The sequence below is a fragment of the Adelges cooleyi genome, unplaced genomic scaffold (assembly GCF_023614345.1).
Source record: "Adelges cooleyi isolate 19-005CV unplaced genomic scaffold, UGA_ACOO_1.1 ACOO_flye_CR_arks_rails_tigmint_CR_PRNA_108, whole genome shotgun sequence".
In the NCBI taxonomy this organism is placed as follows: domain Eukaryota; kingdom Metazoa; phylum Arthropoda; class Insecta; order Hemiptera; family Adelgidae; genus Adelges; species Adelges cooleyi.
Genome location: NW_026095761.1, coordinates 1,659,385 through 1,685,889, shown reverse-complemented (window position 1 = coordinate 1,685,889; position 26,505 = coordinate 1,659,385). Strand labels below are relative to the sequence as shown.

Genomic DNA, 26,505 nt, shown 5'->3' with positions numbered 1-26,505 from the left:
AGTACTCACGACAATTACACAATGACAATCTATCTATGTTCCATCCTCATCCCATTCCCCCACACCTTTCTACGCTTATGATAGGTTGACTTCATAAATTGACCTTACAGCTAATCGATAACGTCAAAGCACGGTGTCATTTTTTGCGTTGTGTCGAATTTCATGGATTACCAAACTAAAAACATATATTTATGTAAAAAATCAAACTTATCGGTTTTACTAGACATTTTGTTTAATATTTTTTTATACATTGTATTTAATCATAAAAAAGTCTATAGCCATTTGTAGTTGTTGATTCCTCCAACAACAGTATTTAACCCAATACATAGAATTTGAATCTAATAATGTGCCATAAGTATAGAAAGAGGTTTTTTATTAGCCAATACTTCTTTTTAAAAATAATTGTTACGTAAAATATAATAAAAGTTATAACTTTACAAATATGATTCGTAACCGACGTACATTTACATAAAAGTATTTATAAAATATAAGTGGTGATGTTTATTAAACAATTATAACTTGGTATACAATACAATACCAATAGTTTAAAACTCATTACTTCTCCAGAATTAGTTCCTTAACAAACGTATAAAATGGGATAAGCAAGTATTTAAAGAATTAAGAATTTCAGACCAGTAAATATATTTTCTTCGGAAATTTTATGAGACTATCTAAATAAAAGAGTTAAATTTTGCCATGGAAATGCCTTTTTATACGATAACAACAATGGAAATTAAGAAGTTAGGTTCCGATAATTACTATTGAGGAGAGAAACGTTTTTTTTCTCGTATATACATATTGTGTGTTTATTAACGAACGTTTTTTTTTTTTGTTAATATTGGATGTAGCTGATTATGGCGGCGGGCAACAACAAAACTAGATAAACATTTTCTCTTTCCTGCGGCACCCTAAGGCCAGACTACCGGTTATAAGCGCTTATACAATATCCCCAAACTGTATTACGCCCGTATTACAAATATTATCTGTCGTTCATTTCTATTCGAAAGCCCGAGGGGACAAAGCCGGAGGGTATGGCGGAAAGGTAATCATAAATTCAACACGAATTAACATTATACGTTTTTTATCGTGATAATAATAACATGTGTGTCGGGTGTCACGAGTGAACGGCACTTATGATTTATAATATCGGCCAAAGACACGAGATAGCCGTATAATAAAAAGCGGCGATGAAAACCGCGTAACATAAAATATTATATATTATTATCAGTATTATCGCCACCGAAAGAACGTTTGCTACGAGCCAGGGCGATAAAATACACACACTTTGCATAATACGCTAAGCGGTTTGTTAAGTAGCCAACATGGCAAGCTTTTTTACCGTCGGTGCGCGGATAAATAGGGAAACCGGGGGCAACGTTGCCGGCGATTATTATATATTTCGTTGGTTTCACGGCGCACACATGATTTATATCTGATAGACGGAAGATCAGGCACGACCGCTGAAGAATACAAACATACAAACAACCCGTCGTTGTCGTTGTCATGTCGATTGGTAGGTAAATGATGGTAATGGTAGATAAATGCCCCCGCATTTATCACGAGAAAACAATAATAGTTAATATTTCGTAAAATATAATTATCATATACACCGCGCCATTGTTGTACGCCATTGGGGGCCATATATAAAAACCATTCTGGAAATGATACCGCTATGAATACATATTTTACAGTAAGCCGCCTGTTCGGCTTTTTAGGCCGATAACGGCGTACCGACTCGCCAGAGACGACCAGACGACCAAGTGAACAGTCTGTCGGCAAGTCTTGAAATATAAATCCGTAAGTTATTACAACCGAAGAAGTCAGTGATTTTAAAGTAAATTATGACTTCAATAGTGCATCGTTGACTTTACCGTTTTCGTTTCTTTTAAATGAATCGTACCGGACACCCATCAGCGCAACTAGAGGGGGAGGGGACAGGGAAGTTTAAATCCTTCTAAACTTGTCCAGGCTTTAAAAAAAAAATGGTAGCAACAAATCAAGCACTGTCCCCGAGTAAGGTATATTTGTCACGCAAATAGTTCCATAGACTTTCGAAATTCGAGAAAACGGCAAGTAATATCCCTGGCCAATCGGAGCGTTAGATTGTTAAGTGTATTAAATTGTTTTTCAACAAATATTGAAACGAGGGTGACGTTTTTACGGGGCCTATTTCATACATTTCAAGTCTTTATAAAGTTGTTGACCGTCAATAATATAGTGTTTATGCGACTACTGTAGTGTACAGTTTTTGTAACGGACCTATATTTATCGTTTGTTATTTTTCTTTTTCGCCAATATATACCTAATTTCATTTAAACTCGTGCCGTGTGCGGCTGACCAATAGCTGTTATAATTAATAGTGGCAGTTGTAATTTGTGTGTGTTGAAAATTACTGTATTGGCCGTAAATTGGAAAATGAATTATTGCGTTTTAATCGGTATTTACAATAACTTTAGCGAAACGCGTGCACAATATAAAAGTTGTATTTATTTAATTGTGAGTTTTTTTTTCCTACATAACAATGCTATTTTTAGGACATTTTTTTACAAACCGATTAATTTGTACGCACAATATATTATGTATGATTAATGTTTGTTTTATTGTTTCAACGATTTAATATTATAACCTTGAAAATGAGAAGTGCAAACGAAAAAATGTTGTCCTACGAAATCACAAGGGACATTTGCAATGCAAACATAAACGTGGAAACTATGGTTCACGGCCCTTATCGGACTACATCTTAATACTTAAAATATGTTAAATACATTTCCTTTCAATACTTTATTTAATCAATCAAATTTAACCGGTGGAGGATTTACAATTTGTACTTTTTTTTACATTTAAAACTTATAAATACAGGATTGTATTCAAAAGACGTCATGTTTATTTTTAATGAATTTGTAGAGAAAATGTTTTGACAATAATTTGTTGTTTCACAAATACATTGAGTTAAAACTAGCTCATGAGTCATGACTATATTATTGCGGTTAAAATGAACCATACAAATGGTTGAAAAGAAATCGGAATGGTGTAGAGGGTTGAGGTTTAAACTAGAATATCTTATGTCTTATTTTTGTTATTATACTTATCGTTTTAGTAGAGTTTTGCAACAAATATTACTTTGTAATTTGTAAGTTGAATTAATAAAACCCCTAAAACCGTTTTATTTACTACACGCGATAAGGACATACTGTAAACTGGCCACTAAGAAAGTAATTTGCTAATTAAAATATATTAGTTTGACAGCCACATTGATTCAGAAATTATGGTCAATTCAATTTTATAACGGTTTAATTTGTGTTTATCAGCTAAACATATTATTTTATATTGATATTTTTGACATGTTATGTAATACACATTTGTTGTTGTTGTTTTTTTTTTTTGAGAGAGGTACTATTAGGTTAATATTAGTAATTGTCGTATACTATCTAATTTAACGTTGTTTTATTTGCTAAGAAAGTGCAAAAACGTGTAAAACTTGTTATCAATATTTTTTGATGTATTTAATATAATAAACAGATTGCGTATTCCATCGTTAATTGCCATAATGTATTCATCGATCCCGAAAAAAGCGTGTAGCGAAAATTCAAGTGTTTTTTTTTTTCATACAAAAACAATATTTGTCGTCCCCGGGGGTTTATTTTTTGCGTGGAGGGGGAGGGGGGGCAGGAAGGCTGGAGGGTTAATTTTTTCTCGCGATGGTCGAAGAAAAAACTCATTAAGCTTATACCAGTGCTTATTATTTGATTAATCGCCTAAAACAGGTTGGCGCTGTTTGATTGTCCATTTCGAGTTCTGCGCTTTATAACTTCCAACGCTAACAATACAACTACCACGTGATATTATTGTCTTTATAGTATATTATTGTTGTTGGGAATATAAAGTAATCCGTGCCGGGACATTCGAAAAAGGTCACCTATGAGATGACGTTTTTTTTTTTTAAGTCAGCACATTAGGTTTTTTTTTCTTTTTTTTCAAGGTCGGACCCAGTGTTTCCGTTATTGTTGTCAGATATATATGTATACAGACCGAGAAGCCGCTGTGCGTATAAGGCGAAAGACCCGCTCTACGGGGTTGATTAATTGCACGCCGAGACCGGACAAGAGGAGAACAATGACTCTTAGACCCCGTCGACGACGTTTTCGCACAGACCTGTGGGGCCAAAGAGTATTACAGTCGGTAAAACGATATGTGGCGGATGTGTAGTGTACGGTCATGTTGTAGCCCGAACGCGTTTTTTATTATTCCCGTTGCTCTTCAGCCGCCGCTCGACATGGCGACGACGTACTATAACGTTACTCTGAGCTTTTGAATCGAAAAGCACACTTAAATAAAACATTTTTTTTTCTGTCCACGCACACCGCAGCTGTGCTTAAAAAACGTCACGTCAATTGTTCGGCCGACTCGAAACTTAGTCTTAGAACTTGTGGTAATATATTATGTGCTCGGACGGAATAACGGTATTTCCTGTAGGTGTTCTCTCGGGGGCAGGCAACGTCCACCGGGCGCTGTATTAGCATGTTAATTCGAAACCCAACTTTTGTTCGCCCCAAAGTCGTTCAAACCGATTTTGAATTGGTGGTCGGTCGCGATTCAGGTACACCCGATAACAATACAGGATGATTTGTTAAGAATAAAACGCCGAATGACTGTGAAACAAATAATTATTAATCATCTGATAAGATCTGGTATAAGATTCATAAATATTAACAGCCTTTTTATTCATTTCCAGAGCTGTATCAACTTTTGAAACCTAAACCGTAACGTATGTATTTAATCGACTTTTAAAACTGAGAAAGATTTGCTAAAAATGTTGACTGGCCGATAACCAATTTTGGACAATTACCTACTTTTAAAATCATTTAAGTTTAAAATTTAGGACGGCAGGAAGAGTGAAAAGTATAGTATATTTTTTTATCCACGCGCATTACTCTATCGCACTCTACCTACTGTCCAACCACGTTAAGCTTAAGTAACTTTAAAAGTAATTAGCCAAAATTGGTTATCTACCACTCAAAATTTTCAGCAAATTATTTTCAGTTTAAAAAGCTAATTAAATATATATATATATATATATATACGCTGTTAAAATTTTAAAACTTGATATAGGACTGAAAGAAAATAGTACAGATATAAGGTTCTATATTGTCTAGTATTGTAAAATAACATAAACTAAAGTATCTCCGAATAGAAAATCTACAAAATCTACAAACAATTTAAAAGGAAATGAGTGTCTTATCCATAATGAATCACCCTGTATTTATGCTGGCGGTTACAAACGTTAATGAAACCAAACGCCCAGAACTGGAAATCGTTTAATTTGATTTCTCTACTAAAACGTTGACCGCTAAAACCATCCAATACAGTTAATATCGAAGAACAAATATTATTTTGGGCAATCAGTCCGAACGAGTCCATAACAGATTTGCTTAGGTTTATAACTTTAAATACTTTTGAGTTTGTTTAGCGAATATCAGCAGAATTCACAACAACCCGTTCTATTAAATCTACTATATTATGCGTACATTGGTCGTTTGTAATTAATATAAATTGCGTAAAACGGTAAATCCGTACTGAAAATCAACTGATTAAGTAACTTGAAGTAAACTGGTGAAAGTCAGTATTTTTGCTTTTCAGTTTTTGTGTTCTTCGCGGTTATTCCTAAACAGTGGTTTTTGTGATATTTCACCGACTTGCACACCATCAAGAGTACACGTTTTAAAACTTTGTTAGACGCTTTGGTCGTGGGGCGAAAGAGTATCCAATAATACATTTTTTATATCTCCGAATGGAAGTGTCGAGCAAATGTGTTCCATTCGCATTTCTCTCTCTCTTTTCTTCAGGCCGACGACAGTAATGTTTTGCCGGGGAAAATTTTCGTTTAAATTTGAAAATAAAGGCTTGAAATGTGTTCTGCTCGTTCGTTCATACAACACATTGCTGATGAATGTACGGCCGATTTGTAATACCGTTTTTTGTTACCAGCGAAAATTGTGTGTTGTTTATGCATGCACGATTTTTTTCTTCGTGTAACACCGTTGGTGTGCCTATATTGCAAATCATTCGAAAAAAATTTGTAAATTCACGGTCTGCTAAATGTACAAGTGTAGTATTTTTCGCCCGTTTGTTAACATATTTTCGTGCAATGTGGCGTAAACAAGAGGGAATTCCGGGATACCTCTCCAGAACAAAACAAAAAAAAAAAAAAATCAATAATAATATTATTTGTAATTTTTTGATAATAACCGTTTAAATAATTCGTTCGGTTTTATTTAAATTTTATTCTTTTTCTTTTAAAATTTAGAATAGTAATTAAACGAATATTTCCATAAACTTTAAGTCAATTTAAAAATATGTTGATGTAGGTGCCATTAAATGTCTACATTTCAAGCCGCGTTTTAGCTCTATATAAATAGCAAAATCCAAGTTCATTTAAAATTTCTGGTTGTGACGTACATTGCATATTATATCCTACAAGGGGTTTAACATTTCAATGTGTACCGTGCGGATTGAAGGGTTGGAGGTGTATGGTTTACTGTTCGTTTTTAGTACACTATGCACTCAATGAAATGGTTGAAAAACGCCTATGGGTTTGCGAGAACATAAAATAAAATGTATAAATAACACGAAACTGTATACTTAAGCGTTTTCTCATTACTGTTTGATTAATACGAATTAGCATATGTTCAAAGTTGTTTTTAAAGGTGTCTCGCATGTCGCATATACTGCATGAATGATGACCATAATAATTTATTCTGTGTTTATATTGGCACAGCGTTTTACGGTTTCTATGTATAGAGCAATGGTAAGTATTTTCTAAACACAAGCTCAAATTATGTAAAACGTATTAAAAATAATATTAACGTATAAATATGACACGGTGGTAAAATATCACTTTCGTATCGTTTTACGTTGTATGCTACAAAAAATAATTATCATTGTTAAAAACAAAGGTGTTGAGAACCAGTCAAAATGTCTGAAACAACAAACCCGTGCACCGAAAATTCCGAACATAATATTATAATGGTTTGTCATCGATAAATGGGTATCGGATATTTCAAATGTTTACTACTTTGATGAAAGTACTCTGTAGAATTTCCTTTCGTTAAAGTTTTTTTGTAAACAGAAAATCTGTATTTCGTTGGTTTTAAACGATGAAATTGTCTTTAAACACCATACACACGAATTGTGGTCGAACAATTTTCTTGTATGCAGCACAAATTTATTATTACATTGTTTTTTTTGGATCTAGTATGAAAAAAAATATAAATAAAACTTTATGTTTACTCGGTTGTTTTAAAATAGTCATTTTGCCATACTCGATTATTTTATTTGGCCGTTCCGTAGTAATTGCAAAAAAATGTACATACAACCGGCGCATTTTATTGTTCTTTTGAACCGCCATTTTGTTTTATTGCAGTAATTCTCACAGCATTGTTGTTTGCGAACGGTTATCGGTCCGAATTTGCATTAACAACAGTATTTATTATATATATATATATTCTGTATACAATTTCGACAATGTGTTTTTTTAATACTTATAGTGTAAATATATTTCCTATATTTTGTGCACAGCCGCGGTAATTTATAATATAAACATACAAACTTGAGCGTCGTTTTACGTAAGTACTGAAATTTCTCACACAACCGCAGTTAACGACTGACATTTTTTTCTGTTTTCGAGTGGTAGGTATGTGTGCGAACGTCACCTTTAACATATTGTATTAACATCGTTAAACCTTAGCAACGGCGTCTGATAATACTGAAATAATAAAAACTTAAGTGAGCGTAACAAGAGCTTCGATAAAATAACATAATATCGGTTTTGCAATTGCGATTTCGGTTCTCAACGCTCTTCGATACTGCCCATGGGTATTTACCTTTTTATGATGGCCGCAGCACATGCTATTCTCAAGACATATCCTGCAAAGTCTTAAAACGTTACGACCACAAGAAGCCGTTTGCCGCGAAGATTACAAGCACTGTTGTTATGTACAGGGTAGTTCATTAGAGATATCACACACACACACACACCCTCGTTAAACAGTTGTAGTTTTATAGTTTTTCCTTCCAGAAACACCGGTTTATGGTATTTTACAATATTCAAATTTTCGCCTTTTTTCCACCACGGTTATATCAACTTTTAAAACTTAACCATAGAACTTCATCAAGTCAGTTAAAGAATAAGTTAACCTGTGAAGTACAGCTTTTCCAGGTGCCAAAAGTTGTTTTTTATTATAAGATATATTTCAAATTAGAAACAGCCCTGTTGCTGTTCGTATAAGCGCAAATATGAACTTACGTTTTTCAATTAATGAGCATTTATTTCTTGTGATTAAGGCTGAAGGCAATTGACTAATTTGACCCACGAAACGTCATAAGGTGGAACAATAGCTAAAAACAATAGACGACTTTGACTTACTAACCTGTAAGTGTTGATAATGACCACTGTACAATATTGAAAAATTACTAAATATTTACCTTTTTAGTATTTTTGCAGTGCACAATAAACTTTTGAAATCAGTTTTGGATAACAATTGTGAACTATTTTTTATTTTAAACGTTAACTAAACACATAAACGTTTCCATTTAAGTTTCAAACATTGTTGGAAATCTGGAAAATACAAAAAAAACTACAGATTTGAATATTGTCTAATATCGTAAAATAACATAAACTAAAGTGTGCCCAAAAAGAAAAACTACAAAACTACAGCTGTTTATGAGTATCTTATCGGTAATGGATCACCCCGTACTATTATAATACAGGTATATCGTTATTTAACGTACCAAGCGACTCTAAGTTATACTTAGGACTATGTTTAAAACAATTCCCAATACACACACACACAACGTTCGTAACATGTATATCCGGGTTTCCCATCCGAGCGTGAAGAACTTTTAATTTTTTTCCCCGCGTTTTTATGAAGGGGTTTTTTATTTTCAGTGATATTGTACTGTTGACAAAAAGTTATAAATCAGTTTATACTCTCTGTTATGGCGATAGTTGAAAAACATGATATTATTTTTTTCTCCAGGAAACTTGTTATTCCTTTTCCAAACGACATTTTATTTAGACATGTTTTGAACGAAACTTCGCCTAAACTTGAATAGTTGTTTTCCGGCCTCGTTTAGACTTTAGATAGTTAGATGATACAAGTCGAAAGTCAATTTGCAAACCGGCTCGACCTTGATGAGACAAACAAATATAATAATTGCATAAATGCGAAAGAAACAAAAAATAATAATTTTTTTTTAAACTTTTTTATTATAAAGAAAGGCACGACGGGTTATTTTTGAAAATTATATTTATCGTCACAGCTATACTTTGTTACTAAAAACATTTTTTTTTTCCATATTCTACGGTCTGATACGTTAATCAAAATGATTATAATATGATATAGTCGCTCCTAAGTAATGTATTGTTTGCGTTCGACCGTTTTTGAGCATAAAAAAACATAATAAATTAATTCTGCCTTTGCAGTTCAGACTAACAGGCACGTTAGAATAAAACTAATTTCGTAAATTGTATTCTGCTTTTTCGGTGTACAATTATGGCTACAAAATCTGAGTTTTCGTTGAAAAAAAAAACTGTTTGTAATTCTGAATTATTGTTTAGGTACAAGTGAATCCATATACTTAATCAAATTTTATTCGTTTTTTTTTCGTCCATACAAAACTGCTTCGGTTATGTTGCTCGATTTAAAAAATTCAACTATAAATATAAAAAAAAATATATATATAATCTGGACCATTTAGGCAGAATTAATTTACCATCACTTGATGCGTTGCAGTGATTGAAATATATTATGGTTTTTTTGTTTATATTTCGCCGTTGAATAGAATAAATTGCAAGTATCTTTAGAACCGCTATGCTTATTATATATCACATGTAGTTTTGCAATTTTATTTTCAATGAAAGTCGGAATGTTCTCAAATCAAGCATAACAAAATAAGCAAAACCTCTAAATCTTGATAAACAACAATTTCGATCTGTGCGCAACAAAAGAAAATGGTCGTGTGAACTTAATGTGTCGAACTCAAGTGAAATATTGTTAAACTAGACTTGCATGGGGTGGCTGCAATAGTTGTAAAAACTATAACGCTTAGCGTATGCACTGGATTCCGGGATTGTGTTCAACTTGTACTTGTAATTAAATGAACGCAAAACTCAAAAAATACGTCGAAAATCGAGAAAGAATATTCACGTTCAAAACTTTTGTAAAAATACTACTTTTAATAAAAAGTTAGGAGGGACCCGTTAATAAAAAGAATGATAAAAAATAAGCCAGTCTTGATTATAATTTATTATTATTGAAGTACGGATTTTTTAATATAACTTTCTTATATTATCAAATATTTAGTATTTAAACAAAATAATAATTAAAAATAATTATGCATTTTACTATATTTAACGAAATAAAAAATGTAACTTTAAAATGTAAATTTACTAAATAATGTAAGTATTCGACTTTTATACTTGACATAAAATACGCTTTTAGTTGCTTAATGTGTTTGTGATGTAACTAATACAATTTTGACGGTAATATCTATAATAGTTCATTATTCACAATTATTAAATTTATAAAAACCTATTAGTTATTACAATGAAATATAGGTGAGATGTGGTGATATTATTATTATACTTAAACAAAGTGATTACGTTTTATGTTATTGTTGATTTTTAACAACTTATTAACAATATTTCAAATATTTATAATTAATTATACTTCTGTTATATTTTTTTATTATTGTTTGTATACAACAAATTAAACTGGCATTTCAAATGGTAAATTAAGTTTAAATAATAATATATTGTTATAGCATTTAATTGTATATAAGTAGTTCATTTATACATATATTTTGTTTTATTGTTTAAATTGCAGTTTTATTATAAGGTACATACTATCATTTATCATTATAACAAGTAAAAACTCGGCCAAATTACTTACATTTTTTTATCCGCCAAAAGGTGGTGCAAATTACTCGTACCTTTGTGACGCAAATTACCGTCACTCTGTATCCTGCTAATGCATAGCAAACAAATTAACACTAATTCGTACCTTATGTTAGATGAACGTTTAACGATTTAGTGGCATGTTGATATGTGAACTGCGTGCATGCCTAGTGTCGTTATAAGATTTAACGTGGCTAAAAAGTAGAAAATAAGTAAATTATTTTAACGAATCTAAAACAGTACTTCCTAAAAATAAATATAATTCTATTTTTGTATTAAATTAATTTTTGCCCTATTTACATACAATTATTGCAAGGCATCTCCATCAGTTTAATAATGTGCATGCAATTCTACTAATGTATGCATTGAAGTTTTTAATTGGTCGACAATATTTTTATAACCGTGCTATTCAGTGTTGTTACGTTTGTACCGTTTTACAATTTTGTCAGGGTCGGCGCAAGGGCAATGTAATCGAAGCAACTGCTTATAGGGACCCGCGCTATTGAGTGGTCCCCGCTAAAACAATGTTTTTATTAGACCAGAAAACAAATACAGTTTACTTTTAGCCAACAATATAACTCTAATATTGGATGTTTAAGATAGGATCGAATTTCGTGTAATTTTATACATTGTTGAAATTAAATGTATTGCATTAAGTAAATAGCCTGAGTTAGCCTGATTAGTCAAAAGTTGTCTTGGTTGTAATATACATATATATGTATATTATTATATTAGGAATAATAGTTTTACATTTGGTTATTTTTACCTGACATAGAGTAATATTATACCATAAACTAACATTGAGAATACTGAAATACAAAATTTCATTTTTGTCGTTAACATTATGATTTATGATAGCTTAATGTTTTATATGTATTGGCTTAATACAAAATATATTTTTTAATTTTTCGTCATTTAAATGTTTTTAATTTTTGTTTTATTAACTTGTGTGATTTATGTCTTAACTTGTTTTTAATTTTCAAAACGTCTCGGTCATTTTGGTACTTAATCGTGATTTTCTCAGGACTTTTTTACCTAGACTCAACGTCGAGTGGTGTTTCGATATGATTAAAGATAACTGTTATTCAGTTACACCCGGGCCAGTAAACTATTGTGAAATTGATAGGGTTTTCAAATTTCAGCCTTTATGTGAAGTGTCTGTTCTGCGATCCTTGTGGGTCCAGATGGAGTTGTGGAATTGATGTCTCAGCTGGCCGACGATGGTCACAAGTTCGTCTTACCATCCTTCGCCGGGGAAATCGTCGCAACGGACATAGTATTTAAAAAAAAAAAATAATCGCTTTTCTCACTCAATTTTAGGTATAAATATTTTTTTTTGTAACTTTTCAATCCATTACACGATATTGTCATACGAACATACTGTTGTCGATTGTCGCGTGTCCGACGGTTTTGTGGTCGCGAACGAAGTCGGCGAACATGGTCGGCTCGCGGTGTTCCGTGTTCGCCGGCGGCGTCGAGCGCTTGCGTACCGCACATCCAGTTTCCGGTCGGCTCGCCGTTGTCCGTGCCGCCGGTACCGCCGGTGTCCGTATCAGTAACGCCGTCGCCGCGATCGTGCCACGACTCGCGCCGTTGTCCAATCACGAGCGTACACCCTTTACACATCCGGCGCACACGACCAGGTGTTTTCGCACGCCGGCTGCCCATTTCCGCGGTTGGAAAGCCCGCCGCCGACCGCCGTCTTACCGGTAAATTGTTACATTATATATTACATTTTAATGCACTCAATTCACAAATAATTCGACAGTTGACTATATCGTATCCGATTGTCAAATCATTTCGCTTATTTTCTTTGAAAAGCATAAGTACGTAAACCCCTGTTTATAAGGGGATAATGAGAAGAAAAAAAAAATGATAATATTACATTATTATGTATATGAGTAGACAATCGAGTGGTGTTTCAAAACAAGGGATCAGCGCTACAACCAAAGCTGATCATAAACGAATCGAAAAGTTAACGATTTATTTCTAAAACAACAAAAGTTATTTTCAAAAGCTAATTCTTATCACAGATCGTTGTGTAACTATTATAAAATATCTTACATTTCTTTGATCATTCGCATTTGAAAATTGAAAATTTAGGTTTTTGAAAAAAAACATTTTTATTATTTAGTTGTGTAAAATAATTTTGTTTCGTGAATTATTAATTGAAAAATAAACTAATATAATATAATGATATTTTTGATAAAACAATTTTAACGTTAAAAATGGCAATTTTAAAATTTCAGAGTTAAATTTTAATGTAAACCTAACTAATTTACTTTTTCTTTTTAATAAATAAACTTCTAATATTTAAAAAAAAATAACTTTGCCCAGCTAATCAAAACTCACACGGAATTAAACTATTATTAAAAGATCCATGTTTTGTATACATTAAAAAAATGCACATTAATGTAAAAAAAGTCTGTCGTCTCATAATTGAACACGTTAAAATAATTTAGTAGCACTTACATACATATATACTTAGATATGCCACTAAAGTGATAGACAGGATAGTCACTAAAGACGGTTATGATTGGAAAACAATTTCAGAGAATGCTCAAGTCTACTAATTTTCGTTAATTTTATTTATCTAGACAATCATATAGGATCGCGTAATTTAAATTAAAAAAATAATCAACTCACATCATATCGAGGCCAAAGAAGTTAACATAATATTTATAAAAAAAAAAACCTTAAATTCACCAAAGCGTTAATGTACAAACAAATCCTGAGCGCATTCATATGTCATTATCGACGACTCAAAAAAAATATACTACTAAAATTGTTTTATGATTTTTTTAGTTTTTCGTTACATTTAACTCCATTTTTCGGTGTTGTCATTTCGCTTGTGTTTCAAATGTTATCTATTTTTCTGCTCATTACCGTATACCGTCTATTATCGCCGGCCTGCCCGTTTTGTTTGACACGCAAGCACACACACACACACACATTGTGTTCGGTCCATCTTTGGTGTTAATGACAATACAAATAATACATTACAGTTACTAATTATTATTAACCATTAGGAGGTATATTTGACGGTGCGGTTTTTTTGGTCCGTGTCGTTTTGACAACAAATTAAAGGCGGTTCGCGGGCGTTCAGACGGCAAAGTCAAAAACAACTTAGAAGACCTTTGCAATTATTTTGGTCAATAAAGCAAAACCGTTAAATCCCCCGGCAGAGATAAGCTATATGGACCGTTTTGCGCCGCAATGCTCGGTTGTCGCAAAGAAGAAAATGCTTTATTAAAACTCTCGGAGTTGCACACCAAACGAATGTAATACCAGAAAACAATAACACCCACACGCTATATTTTCAAATATTATACCTGTATTGTTGCCACGAGAAACGTTTCGGGTCAATAATTATTTATCGTACAGATTGTAAATAATCTTTGTTTTTTTTTGCTTTATATTAACTACTACTTGCCAAATTCGAATTAAAAAAAAAAAAAGTCTGGAGTACTGTACTAGTAAAAATATAATAAGAACACGATTTATAATATACAGCTGTACATAAGATATAAAATATATGTTTTAACCAAGTACAGTTGGTGTCACATGCGATTCCTATTATAAAAGAACTGGTGGCTTAGTTATTTATATAGTTTTAATGATTTCCAATGAATATCTGCGCATAAATTGTTTATTTTGAGACAAAACGAGACGATTAATAGAATCGAAGAAAAATAAAACTACAATGTAATTATGTATTTTATTTTGTTAGATATTAGCTATATTTTGCCAAACAAATAACTACTATTAATAAAACATATTTTTAGACCATTTAGAAGAAACAATTATATGGTCTTTGATATACTGTTAGCACTTAGCAGTTAGATTGAACTATTCTTAAAATTTCTTTGATTGAACTGTTCTATAAAAACGTGTATAATGTTTAATATACTTTGTAATAATTTCATGAATGTTATTGTAAAATCTTAATATCGATTTGTTAATTTCCAAGCCCACAATTTCCATTGCAGCACACTAAAGTTAGACTTTATTTAAAAATTGGCTTACATTTGAATGTTTAAACTTTTAAGGTTGTTTTAATCAATAATTGCAATTGTTCCGTTTTTTTTTAAAAAACCTTACAACAACAAAAGTTATAAAAAAATATTCATTTTTATTTTTGTTCCGACACAGTGATTATAGTTTTTTTTATGCAAAAATCATAACAAAACCAACAATTTTATAATATAATGTATTATTAATTGAAAAAAAAAAATATTAAATTGATTTATTAATCTGCTACAACATATCAAAGGAAGTAGACTAAAATAATATACTCAATGGCGATTCTATTTTAATATATTATCATGTTGCAGTGGCTACTGACAAACGTCATTATAAATTATAATTTATTCACGTTTTAAATACCTAACCGAGATTATAATATCATCCCAATTATTATTGTTTGTGTTTAGTTAATACTTAGTTTCAATTGAAATCGGATACATAGTGTTCGACAAAACACTAATCAGTAACAGCAGCACGAGACTACACACACATATTAATTTACATATATATATATATATATACATATATTTAATCAACAATAGCGCCCCATTACACCCGAGTTGTGACTGACATGCTATTCACAACACACATGTATATAATATACTTGCTTCGTGATGTATTCAATTTTGGGGTTGCATGAAACAAGAATTCCCAATGCGAAATGCATCTACTTAATAATGTTAAATCGTCTATCACATTTCACGTGTATACATTATGGTCTAGACCATCGCTATATTATCATTACATGTGTCCCGGTGGTAAACAAAATATAAAGAAAAGAAATACTTAACCACCGGACTTTTGTTGTATATTTATTTGTCATACGCGTGACATTATTATCTTTATAATATGTATAAGTATAACCCATAGAATATAGTGTAAATTCAACAGTTCAATCATTTGAATTATTATATGATGCAGTTGTATGCGTTATGTTTTGATCAGGGCAAATTATTATTGAACACAGTCACGAACTGTCATGATGGGTTTTAATTTATATTAATACATTTGAAAATGAACAGGTATCAAATTAGATTGTCTTAGCTTCGACGCAAAGCAGAGAAGTTATTGATTTAGTTTTGCGGTTGATAAAAAATATGTAGCTTTCGTTTGCAACGTCATTCGAGTATTCAACAAAATACAATGTTAGTATTGCCGCTGTGTATAGTACATAAGAGAGGAAGAAATTATAATAATATATGGTGGCACACGACAGTGGAATTGATCAATGTATTAAATGTATAAATTGCTGTGTCTACACAGTCGAAGAAACGAATGAAAAATGAGAATAGGCATGCAAAGTGCATTTATCGTCGACTTTTGTGCAGCGATTTCTTTTTGTCTAGCCGATTTCTTCATTAGCGCCGATCAATAACTTACATATAATACTTCTATTTGTAACTACCACGTTTACACGCGTGGTTTCAACCAATTCAGCTCATTCTGCAATGGTTTTTTTCTCGGATTTAGAGGAATATAATTTTTTTTTTTTATCCTTGCATCAAACCGACTGCGTGGTGAAAAACAGACTATGTCAAACTTTACGGGTTTGTTTTACACTACACGTGTAATTTAACGGCCAAAAATGTACAATGATTCTAAAATATGACTACTTCTATTCCCCGGGATATCCATCGGCAGAGATCAGGGAAGAGGGCTTGGGATTCTAAAAACCTTAAAACTTAAAATTATAGTGCTACATTTATTTTTATTTCAACAAATCTCTCACGAAAAAATAAGTGTAGATATTTAAAATAACACTTATTTTAAGTTTTAAGGTCTTCAGTATCACAATATGAAGGTGGGGGCCTGATATCCGGCAATCCCGAAAAAAATGATAGCAAATAACCATTTGTTTAGTTTAAAAAATACACTACTTAATACCTATGCATATTCGACCGTACGAAATTATGCGATTAATTTTATTATTCACAAAACGTGTCAACCGAGAATTACTGATAATATTTATTGTCATTTGAACACTTAAAATATGTATAGGGTGAAATGGAGATTTAAATGAAATTTCGCTGGAGCTTGTTTTTCAAATAATTTCAAGTACGATAATGGGGAAATAATAAGAACGGTATGAAACTCGCAATATATTTTAACCAATTTTACTATATAATATACTATTTAACTATAATGTGGACTCTATCTACTAACTACAAAATGGTTTTGTGAATGAATGAATGGGACTGAGAACATAGATGGTTTTTTAACCTAGAGAATACGCCTACAGGTCTTAAATGGAGATTTAACTATCGTGTCTGTACTGCTTATCCGTCGATGGTGGTCACAGTGTTTTTTTAGATACCAGTCAGATAGGCGATACAATTTGATCACCGCTGGAATATTGCAAGATTCAATAGACATTTAATTAAATAATTGTTTGAATAGTTTGTACCCGATGACTTGATGATGGTCGTACAAGGATCAAAGCACAATTTTATAAAAAAACATGGTTTAGTGTTGGCGATGATTTTTTTAGATAGCATTTCCTATGTTAACTCAAAAACTAAACATTTTTTTTAAATTTGTTTTCTCATTATTAAAAAAAAAATATTATAAATTTATGTATGACCAAAAATACAGTATAGCTGTAAATACAAGCATAATTTATTTATGTCGATATAACGGTAATAATTGTTATATAATATTAACGAGAGGAAATTTGTTTTATACTTACATACAAAATACATAAATGCAATAGCTAAATATTATTAGATTACGTATCAAGTGCGTTTGGCGCATAATAAAGTATTATCATTTTTATGGTACAGAAAAATACATACATAAAAAGTGCAAATTATGCAATTTATTGCAAGACTTATCGGTAAACTATATTTTATAGTCGGTTTGAAATTATTTTTATACTACTTATTCATAATACAGGTCATTTTTATAACAAACAAACAATTAATATTGTTTAGTTTGAAAATGTCCGTTAACGAAAAGACATGGACTAGACTACTGAAACAAAATATTAGGTAAACTTAATTCTTATACATACATTAAAACCGTTTATATATTTTTATTTTTACTAAAAATTAGATTGAATATGCAATTTTTGACACATCTCTATAGTATACTATCATATTACTAACCGAATTTCGGAAACAAACCACCGATACGAAAGTTTGCGATGACAGGCGATATCGAACAGGTTTGAGTTTATATAATACAATATAATATCAAACGGTATATATATATATATATATATATATATAATTTATGTTCACATAGCGCGAAACTGGTAGTGTTTACCTTATCTGGACGTGATAGTTATACGGAAACGTGATAAAACGTTCATAAATTGGATATCAAAGTCTCTGCGCGAGTAGAATAAACAAAATATCCAAAAACAAAGTTCACCCTAAGCAAAACAATAGACTTTCCATGGCACATAGATCGTTTACTATTTACAATAATAATATGTTTAAAAGTTGTTTTATTTCTTTCCCTTACCAATCATCTCTGTAGGTGTATCAACGACTTTCGTCAGCACACACAATTTCGAGCATAGTGAGGGACCAAATGGAATAAAAATGTTCATACTAATTTTACTCAGTGTATTTGACGACTAATGTAGACTGCTTTATATTTTATTCATAATTATCAATATTATTATTAATAACCCTAAACATATACCAATTATTGGACAGCAGACTTGTTTGTTGTATTGTACCTATGTAAAATACTAACGGCTGTTTTCTCTCTCTCTTTGTTGCTTTATATTAATAATTAGTATTTCGTTTTGCAATCCATTACCGATCATATTAGATTAATGACGATTTTAGAGATTTTCATTTATCGTATGAGGGCGCAAATTACACAAGCGCCGAGCACGGTTTTTACCAAACGACGAAGTGGGCGGACAAACAAAATAATTAAAAATTGCTTAGCTTATTCTTCATTCGTTGAATTCCTTCATTTACCTTTTGCCGATCGTCTGATATATATCATAATTTGAAAATGTTCCACGAATTTTATTAAAATGTTTAATAATTAATATACTATTATGTTCTTGTTAGTAGTTTACATGATTGGACATGAACGCAAAGGAAAGTTTGTTACTTTCCATTAGACACGATAGGAATGTACTAATAGGTACTAAATACACTAAATGGGTACTAAACGGGCAATACTATGGTATTGGCATTGTTGGTTATTACCTCTGTCCATTCATTATTTTTGAGCGTTGATTGTTCCATTAAAATTATTATTTTAAAACCCTCTTTTGTTTGTATTATTATTAACGTTAATATCACGCTGAACAAGTATTCAACACGCGAATATCAATTACATCATTATATTTAACTTAATTGTCAAACCATAATAAATATATACTTTAATAGTATACCCTAACGGTTTTGACTTTTGGAGTTCAAAGTAATAACATTAGTCGAAAGTTAGCGAAATGTTGAATATTGATGACACTAGGCCCCGAGGCACTTAAAAGTAACGAATGTTTTAATTTGAGTTACAACTTCAATCCACTCATTTTTTGCCTGGGACAAAATTAACTTTAAAAAAACAATGTTCATCCTGTAAGAAACACAAAGTTAATTTTAAAATACCTACTCTATTATTGTATACTCTGTAGTCTGTACTGTTACTGTTTATCGTTAGCAAGACTAAATTGGCAAGTATCAATTCTGTATTCTATGCTAATTTATTGGTTTGATTTCACTTGTATGAATATTATTTTCGCTATTCCTGCTTCCACGGTCACTTCCACTTTCTGCTTTCAGTCGTCTGTGTCTTGCATTTTTTTTTTTATGCTCGGAATTTTACTGATTTATTGATCTTCTTTAAAGCTGTACAGTCGTTTTCGTACTTTTTTGTAAGCTACAATCGCTACAGTCACTTAGACTTGATCGCAGTACGCCTCGTTTTATTCTGTAGTAAACAAACAACAACAAATAACTGAGTTATGTTCTGGTCCCATTTTCTAATGCTTTCATCCATCGCACCAATTTCCGATTCAGTATAAGCACAGTCCAAGTGACGCCTTTTTTCGTACTCTTATTTTTACTTCAAAAACATTCGTTCGCAATACACATGAAAGCGTTGGAGCTTTATGGATTCCTCTGAGGCGTGCACGACTGTTTTTGCGTCCTTAATATCACTCTGCTATCGTTGAGATCATCCGAACGACAGTTTCGTTGACGACCGACGTGTCAGCTTAATCTAATTTACCATCGGTGAAATTCGGCGAAGTCAATCCATTACTGCTGGCCAGACAATATACCGACTTCAGGTATGACCGACTCCTTTGATTTCCCCAAAGCGTTGTTATTTTCTTTAATAATTCTCGACATTTCTTCAATTTCATTCGACATGATTTTCGCTCTGTTCAACCCTGTAACCGGTGACTGCTTTGAGTTCTTAATATTTTCTACACCACGTTTTGTGTATTTTTTTTTAAAATTTACCGTTCGAAAAAAGTCGAAAAAAATAAATGGCCCGTATGAGTGTTTAAAATGAAAATCTAGATGAGTTATGAATTACAGAACTGATCGATTCGTTAGAGAAATCAATAGAATCGTTGAACCATTGTATTTTTTACTAATAAAAAAGACAATAGAAATAAAATATTAAGTTTTAAATGTGCTAATTTTCAAACGTTCCAAATTACAAGTATCATTTTATCAATTATTATAATTACAATTTCAATGTGAGTAAATCGTTAGTCAAAACTTATTTACCCAGAAATTGAAAATATATTCGGAAATAGTATAAGCAACCCAAAAATCTTTATCCCGGACAGGTCGTTACTCCGTTACAAAAATATATTACAATTTTTAATTAAATTTCGTTTGGAATTTGTTTTCATCACAAACGACACAGCACAGAATACATGTTTTTGTTTTATCAGCTTTTCACCAATAATCGAAATTCTGTTTACTGTAGGATGAAACGTTTGCAAACGAAAACAATCGAACAATGATAGTGTTCGGTGGCGTGGACTCATTGTGTGACATAATGGGTCCTGAAAGGAGTGACCACTTTTAAAAAAGAAACAGAACACTCGCCGGAAGGGGGAAACCAAGGAGGACGGATGGTCGAAAATATTTAGGTTGACTTGACAAACACAATTGTTTTGCTTGACGAACAGCTCGAATCCCTGCACTTAAACTTATCTGAGGGGGTCACTGATACCAGTGTTGGGGTTGCGGTCGATTGCCAGCACTACTTCTCGTATGTATGTATGTATGTATGACATTTTTAAGTCCAGATTTATGATAACTGGCGAACTTCAACCGCTGCACAACTACTTGGAAACCATTCTGGGCTTCTAAATCCCCGGGACAAGCCAGTCGTAAACACGTCAAACGTTAAAGGAAACTGTTTAAACCACCATTTAACGGTTACCCTCATATTTCCTCGAGTGTTCATTTTTTTTTTTTTCTAATCCGATCACAAATTCTGATTAGATAAAAACCAAAAACAAAGTATACAAATACACCCGCCGCCTCCAAGTCACAATGTTTATTTCTTTTCTCACTTGCAATGTCTTATACAAACACAAAAACTTACCGCAACTATTAAGCCGTTTCGGAAGAGGTCTTGTACGAAAAATTATAACGCATAATTTCATTCTAAAAATAAAGTAATAATTATTAATGATATTTTGAATCCAAATAATTAATATTACTTAAATATAAAAAAAAAAATGTTTTTTTTTTCCAAAATGTCCCAAGGAGTTTTAAGTTCGTCACAGAATTATGAAGACATTATTTTTGGTTTTTATTTTGATTTAAAATACCGAATTATACTTGTTTATGCTATAAAATGCAAAACATTTTTAGCCTAATAAATTGTTTCTTAGAAAATTGCTTGTCCATTAAATTTGGATAGCCCTGTATAATATAATATACATATATATGTATTAAAGGAATAAACATATATAATAAGTGTGTATATAAATGATAAAATATAATAAAATATTACACAAAGTGTAATGGAATTTCTTTAATAATCAACCAAATCATTTCTTGAAAAAATGTCAAGTTGCTGAATGTTTAAAAAAAAAAATTGGGTTAATGAATTGCTTTTTTGAGTATTTTACAGGTTCTGAAAATATTATTTACTTAAATAATACACAAGCTAACTTTTGCTATATTATTATGGAGAAATGACAGAAACCGTTTTTTTTAAATAAAAAATGTTTAATATAGAGTAAAGCAAGAATAGTTTTTGTGTAATTATACACATTATGCTGATCTTTATTTTCTCAGAATAATTCCTTTGATTGTATATCACAAAAATAAGTTTAACAGTAGAACGAAAATACTTCTAAATAATATGATTTTTTCGCTTATCTGAAAACTAGTATTTAGTGTTCTTTGTAGCAAGTATTTTTTTTTAATTAAAAATATAGTTTATTTTTATTTTTGATGCTTAGTGTATATATTTTATAAATTATAATAAATTATTATTGCATATGTACAATAATGTTCGTGATGGATAGGAACGAGTGGAGGTCCATCAAAGTAATTTAACTAATCTAAGGATTGAAAAAAATGTATTTAATAGATGATAAGATTTGCGCATTTACTATTTATTATGTGTCATCACATCCTGCATCACATGCATCTTGCATAATATCTAGTCCGAAAAATATTAAATATATAGAATTTGATATATTTTATAGGTGTGAAAACTTATATTAACTCTGGTGTACAATTGTTTCATACAAATTCTTTATACTACTTACGTTCAAGGGCAATCTAGCTATATGTATATTTTTTATATTATATATTTTAAGTGTAGGTATGTTTTAGTTTTATTTCAGACTTAAATCGCTATATTTATAGTTATTATTAAAATTCAAGAAGCACAATTTCGCCATAAACGGCGACGGACAGCAGCTAACGACTATGAAGAACTTTAGATTTAAACTTTGAGTATACGCACTATTATACATTATGCTTCGTATATTATATATCATAATATGATACATATTTAAATGAAAATGTGTTTTTTATGTTAAGGGGCTTTTTATGACTTTATTTATTGCTTCACCGATTGCGGCATACCGGTCGTACATATTATAATTACTTACTGAAAGAGGAAGAGGTCGACGCAGGATATTTAAACACGTGACGTTCTAAAACAAGCAACATGTCTCTAAAACTGTGTGCGTATCGATTTTACTGGAACCTATAAAAGAAAACGAATGCCAATATTATTTTTTAGTATTAGGTTTTTTTTCAGTAAGCTAAACTATATAGTTGTTTAGATTAACACGCATGTACAATACATAGCAAGAGAAGACACAATATAAACTCAATTCGTAAAGCTAGTATTATAAAATAATCATAAGTTTAAAAAAAAAAAATGTATAAACTGCAAAACATTTTCCCTCTACAAATTAATATAAGCATTGACAATTGAGTAAAACGGTATGTATACCTCTTTTTGTGTTAGTTACATTTTAATTCTGTAACTTATTGTTGAAACCAGACGAATGTTTGACACGTATGACACATTAGTCCAATATTTCAAGAGAGCACAAAGGCTTAAGTAATGATGAATCATACATAGATTAGAACTACACTCTTATCACCCGAGTATATTATAAAAGCAGACTTAACGCAAAATCATATTCTACAATAGCCTGGAAATGTTAATTTTTGGACTTACGCCTGTCTAGTTGTGACAGGCAAAATTTTGTTTACTCGTTTATACATTTTATGGCTTGGATAGAACGAGAATTAGTAATAAACTTGTAGAATAAAAATAAGGAAATATAAAAGTGTTTTGTTGTTAAGAATCGAATTTAATAGTATTTCAATAAATTAAAATTCATATTTACAAAACAAAAGTTAATTTTAAAGACTCTTCGTTGTTCTTAACCTTTTATTTCGTGTAACTGTTTTATGTGAACACTAGTTTATCACTTTACACATTTTTTCTCCGAAATACTATTAGTGAAAAAATTGGAACGATCCGAGTATCGATACAAACGGTGATCTATTTTGTAAAATATATACTATTGCGCCTAAACTTTTTTTTGGTTTTTGTAACATGTTCGTATCGGATTAGTTGAAAACCAAAAAAAAAAAAAAAAAATGATAATATGTAATTGTATGCATTCGGTGCCGGCTATCAGCAGCGGTCAAAGGGGGTAGATGACGGCTATTCGGTTTTCTATGTACATTATCCCGGAATGTTTTGCGGGGGTTATAAATACGGTTCGCACGCTTAAGTGCCCTCCCTACTGTCTTAACTTTGGACGGAATGTGGTTGTTGTATATTTTTTTTCTTCACCGGTTGTTGCTCGCCACTGTACTAATGCGTGTACATTAACGAAATGCAATAAAACGAGTTAGACGTTCTTTCCACCTAACGACTTTCCAAAATCATGAATGATGGCAAGAATATGGTACAATTTAGTTATTGCCGTTAATGTACAAACGTATCACGTTTGCTACTGCAATTCGACCATTTCGCTAATGTGCGATTACGGCGATTTTTATCGTTATTATTTTTTCAAAATTTTCTCCTCCCGTTTTAAATCCGATTTACATGTGTACAGAAACGACGAAGATATGATTTTTGGCATTGGCGTTACGCCTGAACGACGCCAACCAAACGTCACCGGCACCGTCTTTGAACAGCTTTTAGAAATGAAATCATCCCCTAAAGTGATAAAGTGTTGTTCGGTCCTTTGAAATTAAAGACAATATGTTCACAAGTACGTGGACATAATACACATTTGAATATCCATAAAAGCGGTATTCTGTTTTTGGTTTATCTTGTAAAATGTATTTTCTGTTAGTATAAAACAACACTCGACCCGACCGTTTTAACTACTCGTTTATTAAGTCGTATTGTATTAAAAATAAAAAAACTTATTTAATTCTTATAAACCACTAATGATTACCATGCCCATTGAAAACTAACAATAGTAAAGCGTTCATTTTAAATAGATCCGTGTGTACAATATTCTTAAACGCCTAATCAATGTAATAAGCAAATAAAAAGAGTAATCTAAAAATATAACGAAGGGCTTGAGAAGTTTAGGCACATAAAATCTTCTTCAAACACTTAAAAGTCTAGGGTAAAAAAAAGTACATTAGACTATCCCAGGTTGATTGCTGAAGTATTGTGGAAGTATTAAGAGTTATAACAAAACTCTTAATACTTATTAAGAGTTTTGTTAGAATGTGTAGAACGCCACGGGAGCGTTCCTAATGAAAAATTACAGTAAATTTATCCTAGAAATAATTTTGGGTCAGTTTAAGCACATGGTCTAAACCGTAAACGTCCATGCTGTATTATGCAAACGACGTAGGTTATTTATTGCATAGGTACGGTAGCAAGTGTTTTTGAATGTTCATTATAGCCAATTCCGATGTTTCGTTACATTTTATTTGACGTTTTTGCATAATATTATGTCGGTTTTACCGTTTACAAGTAAAACGTTCTATAACAATAATATGCACCCTAATGAAAAACGAGTTTTTGACGTAGACAACGGCAATTGAGTTCCTGAATAATAATTCAAACACGATCATTAGAACTACTTTGATTAATTAGTCTAGTTTTTATGCGGTAATTTTAACTGGAAAATGCTGCACTATCGACTTGTATGGGTAATTAATAATATGCATTTACCATCAGACCCGTAACATTTATAACATTATCACGGTTTAAGGTTTATTGAATTAATACAAAAAACCCGTTAACTTGTGTTAAATTATTATTGTAATCGTGTTTTTTTATTGTTATTATTATTATAATTTTTCTTCTTCCGGTTTGAGAAGTCCGTTTGGCGTACAATTAAAAATACAAGTGTAATTCAAGACATTAGCCCCTTCCGCCCTATTAAAAGTTACAATGTATGTATTTATATGTTTTTGAGTAGGGTTTCGCGTGTTCGTTTCCAAGTGCAATAACAATAACTTAAAAGTTTCTGTGATAGGTATTAATAGCAATAATAGCGCTCTGTCAAAAAGCACATAACACTATGCTATCAAATAGGCGAGGGGGCGAAATTTGGGCTCTGTTGTTTTCCTATAATATTATTAAACAGAAACATATTGCCATTGGTTATAGCCATCTATATTGGTTGGGAAATTAATTTAAAAAAATAATTCTCGTGGTTTTTAATCAATATAGTTGAAGTTCGATGGGATGTACATAAAAAGTATGATGTTTTAAATGTTTAAAAGTAAACAAATTTAAAAAATCTTTTTGATTATGCCATTCTGTAAATTCGCTTGACAGTAAACCCGAATTTACATTTAAAAAAAAAGTTTTTCTTTTCGGTAAACCATTGTGCTGTTGCACGGTTTATATGTAAGTTGTGACTGCAAAAAAAAGTACAATCTGTATTCCATTAGACGTTGGCCGCTCGCACCTAATGCATTTTATTTTTTGTTAGAAAATCTGGGTTAGAAATTTACTTACTACTATTGTATGCAGCATACGTAGTCCACATTGTGTGTGCAAATAGCTTTTAATGGAAATTTACTCACGAAGGGCAAAACTTTTTAAATATTTTAAAGGAATAT

General features: G+C 31.4%; 1 protein-coding gene across 2 annotated transcripts in view; it reads left to right on the top strand.

Annotated features, from left to right (window-relative positions):
- The first annotated feature begins 12,521 nt into the window (after window positions 1-12,521).
- LOC126847414 (somatostatin receptor type 5-like) overlaps window positions 12,522-26,505 on the top strand; it is a 152,447-nt gene continuing 138,463 nt past the window's right edge. For both annotated transcript variants that reach the window (XM_050587626.1, XM_050587625.1), the window contains exon 1: window positions 12,522-12,663. The gene's annotated coding sequence lies outside the window, so the exon portion shown is untranslated. The remainder of the gene's footprint in view (window positions 12,664-26,505) is intronic.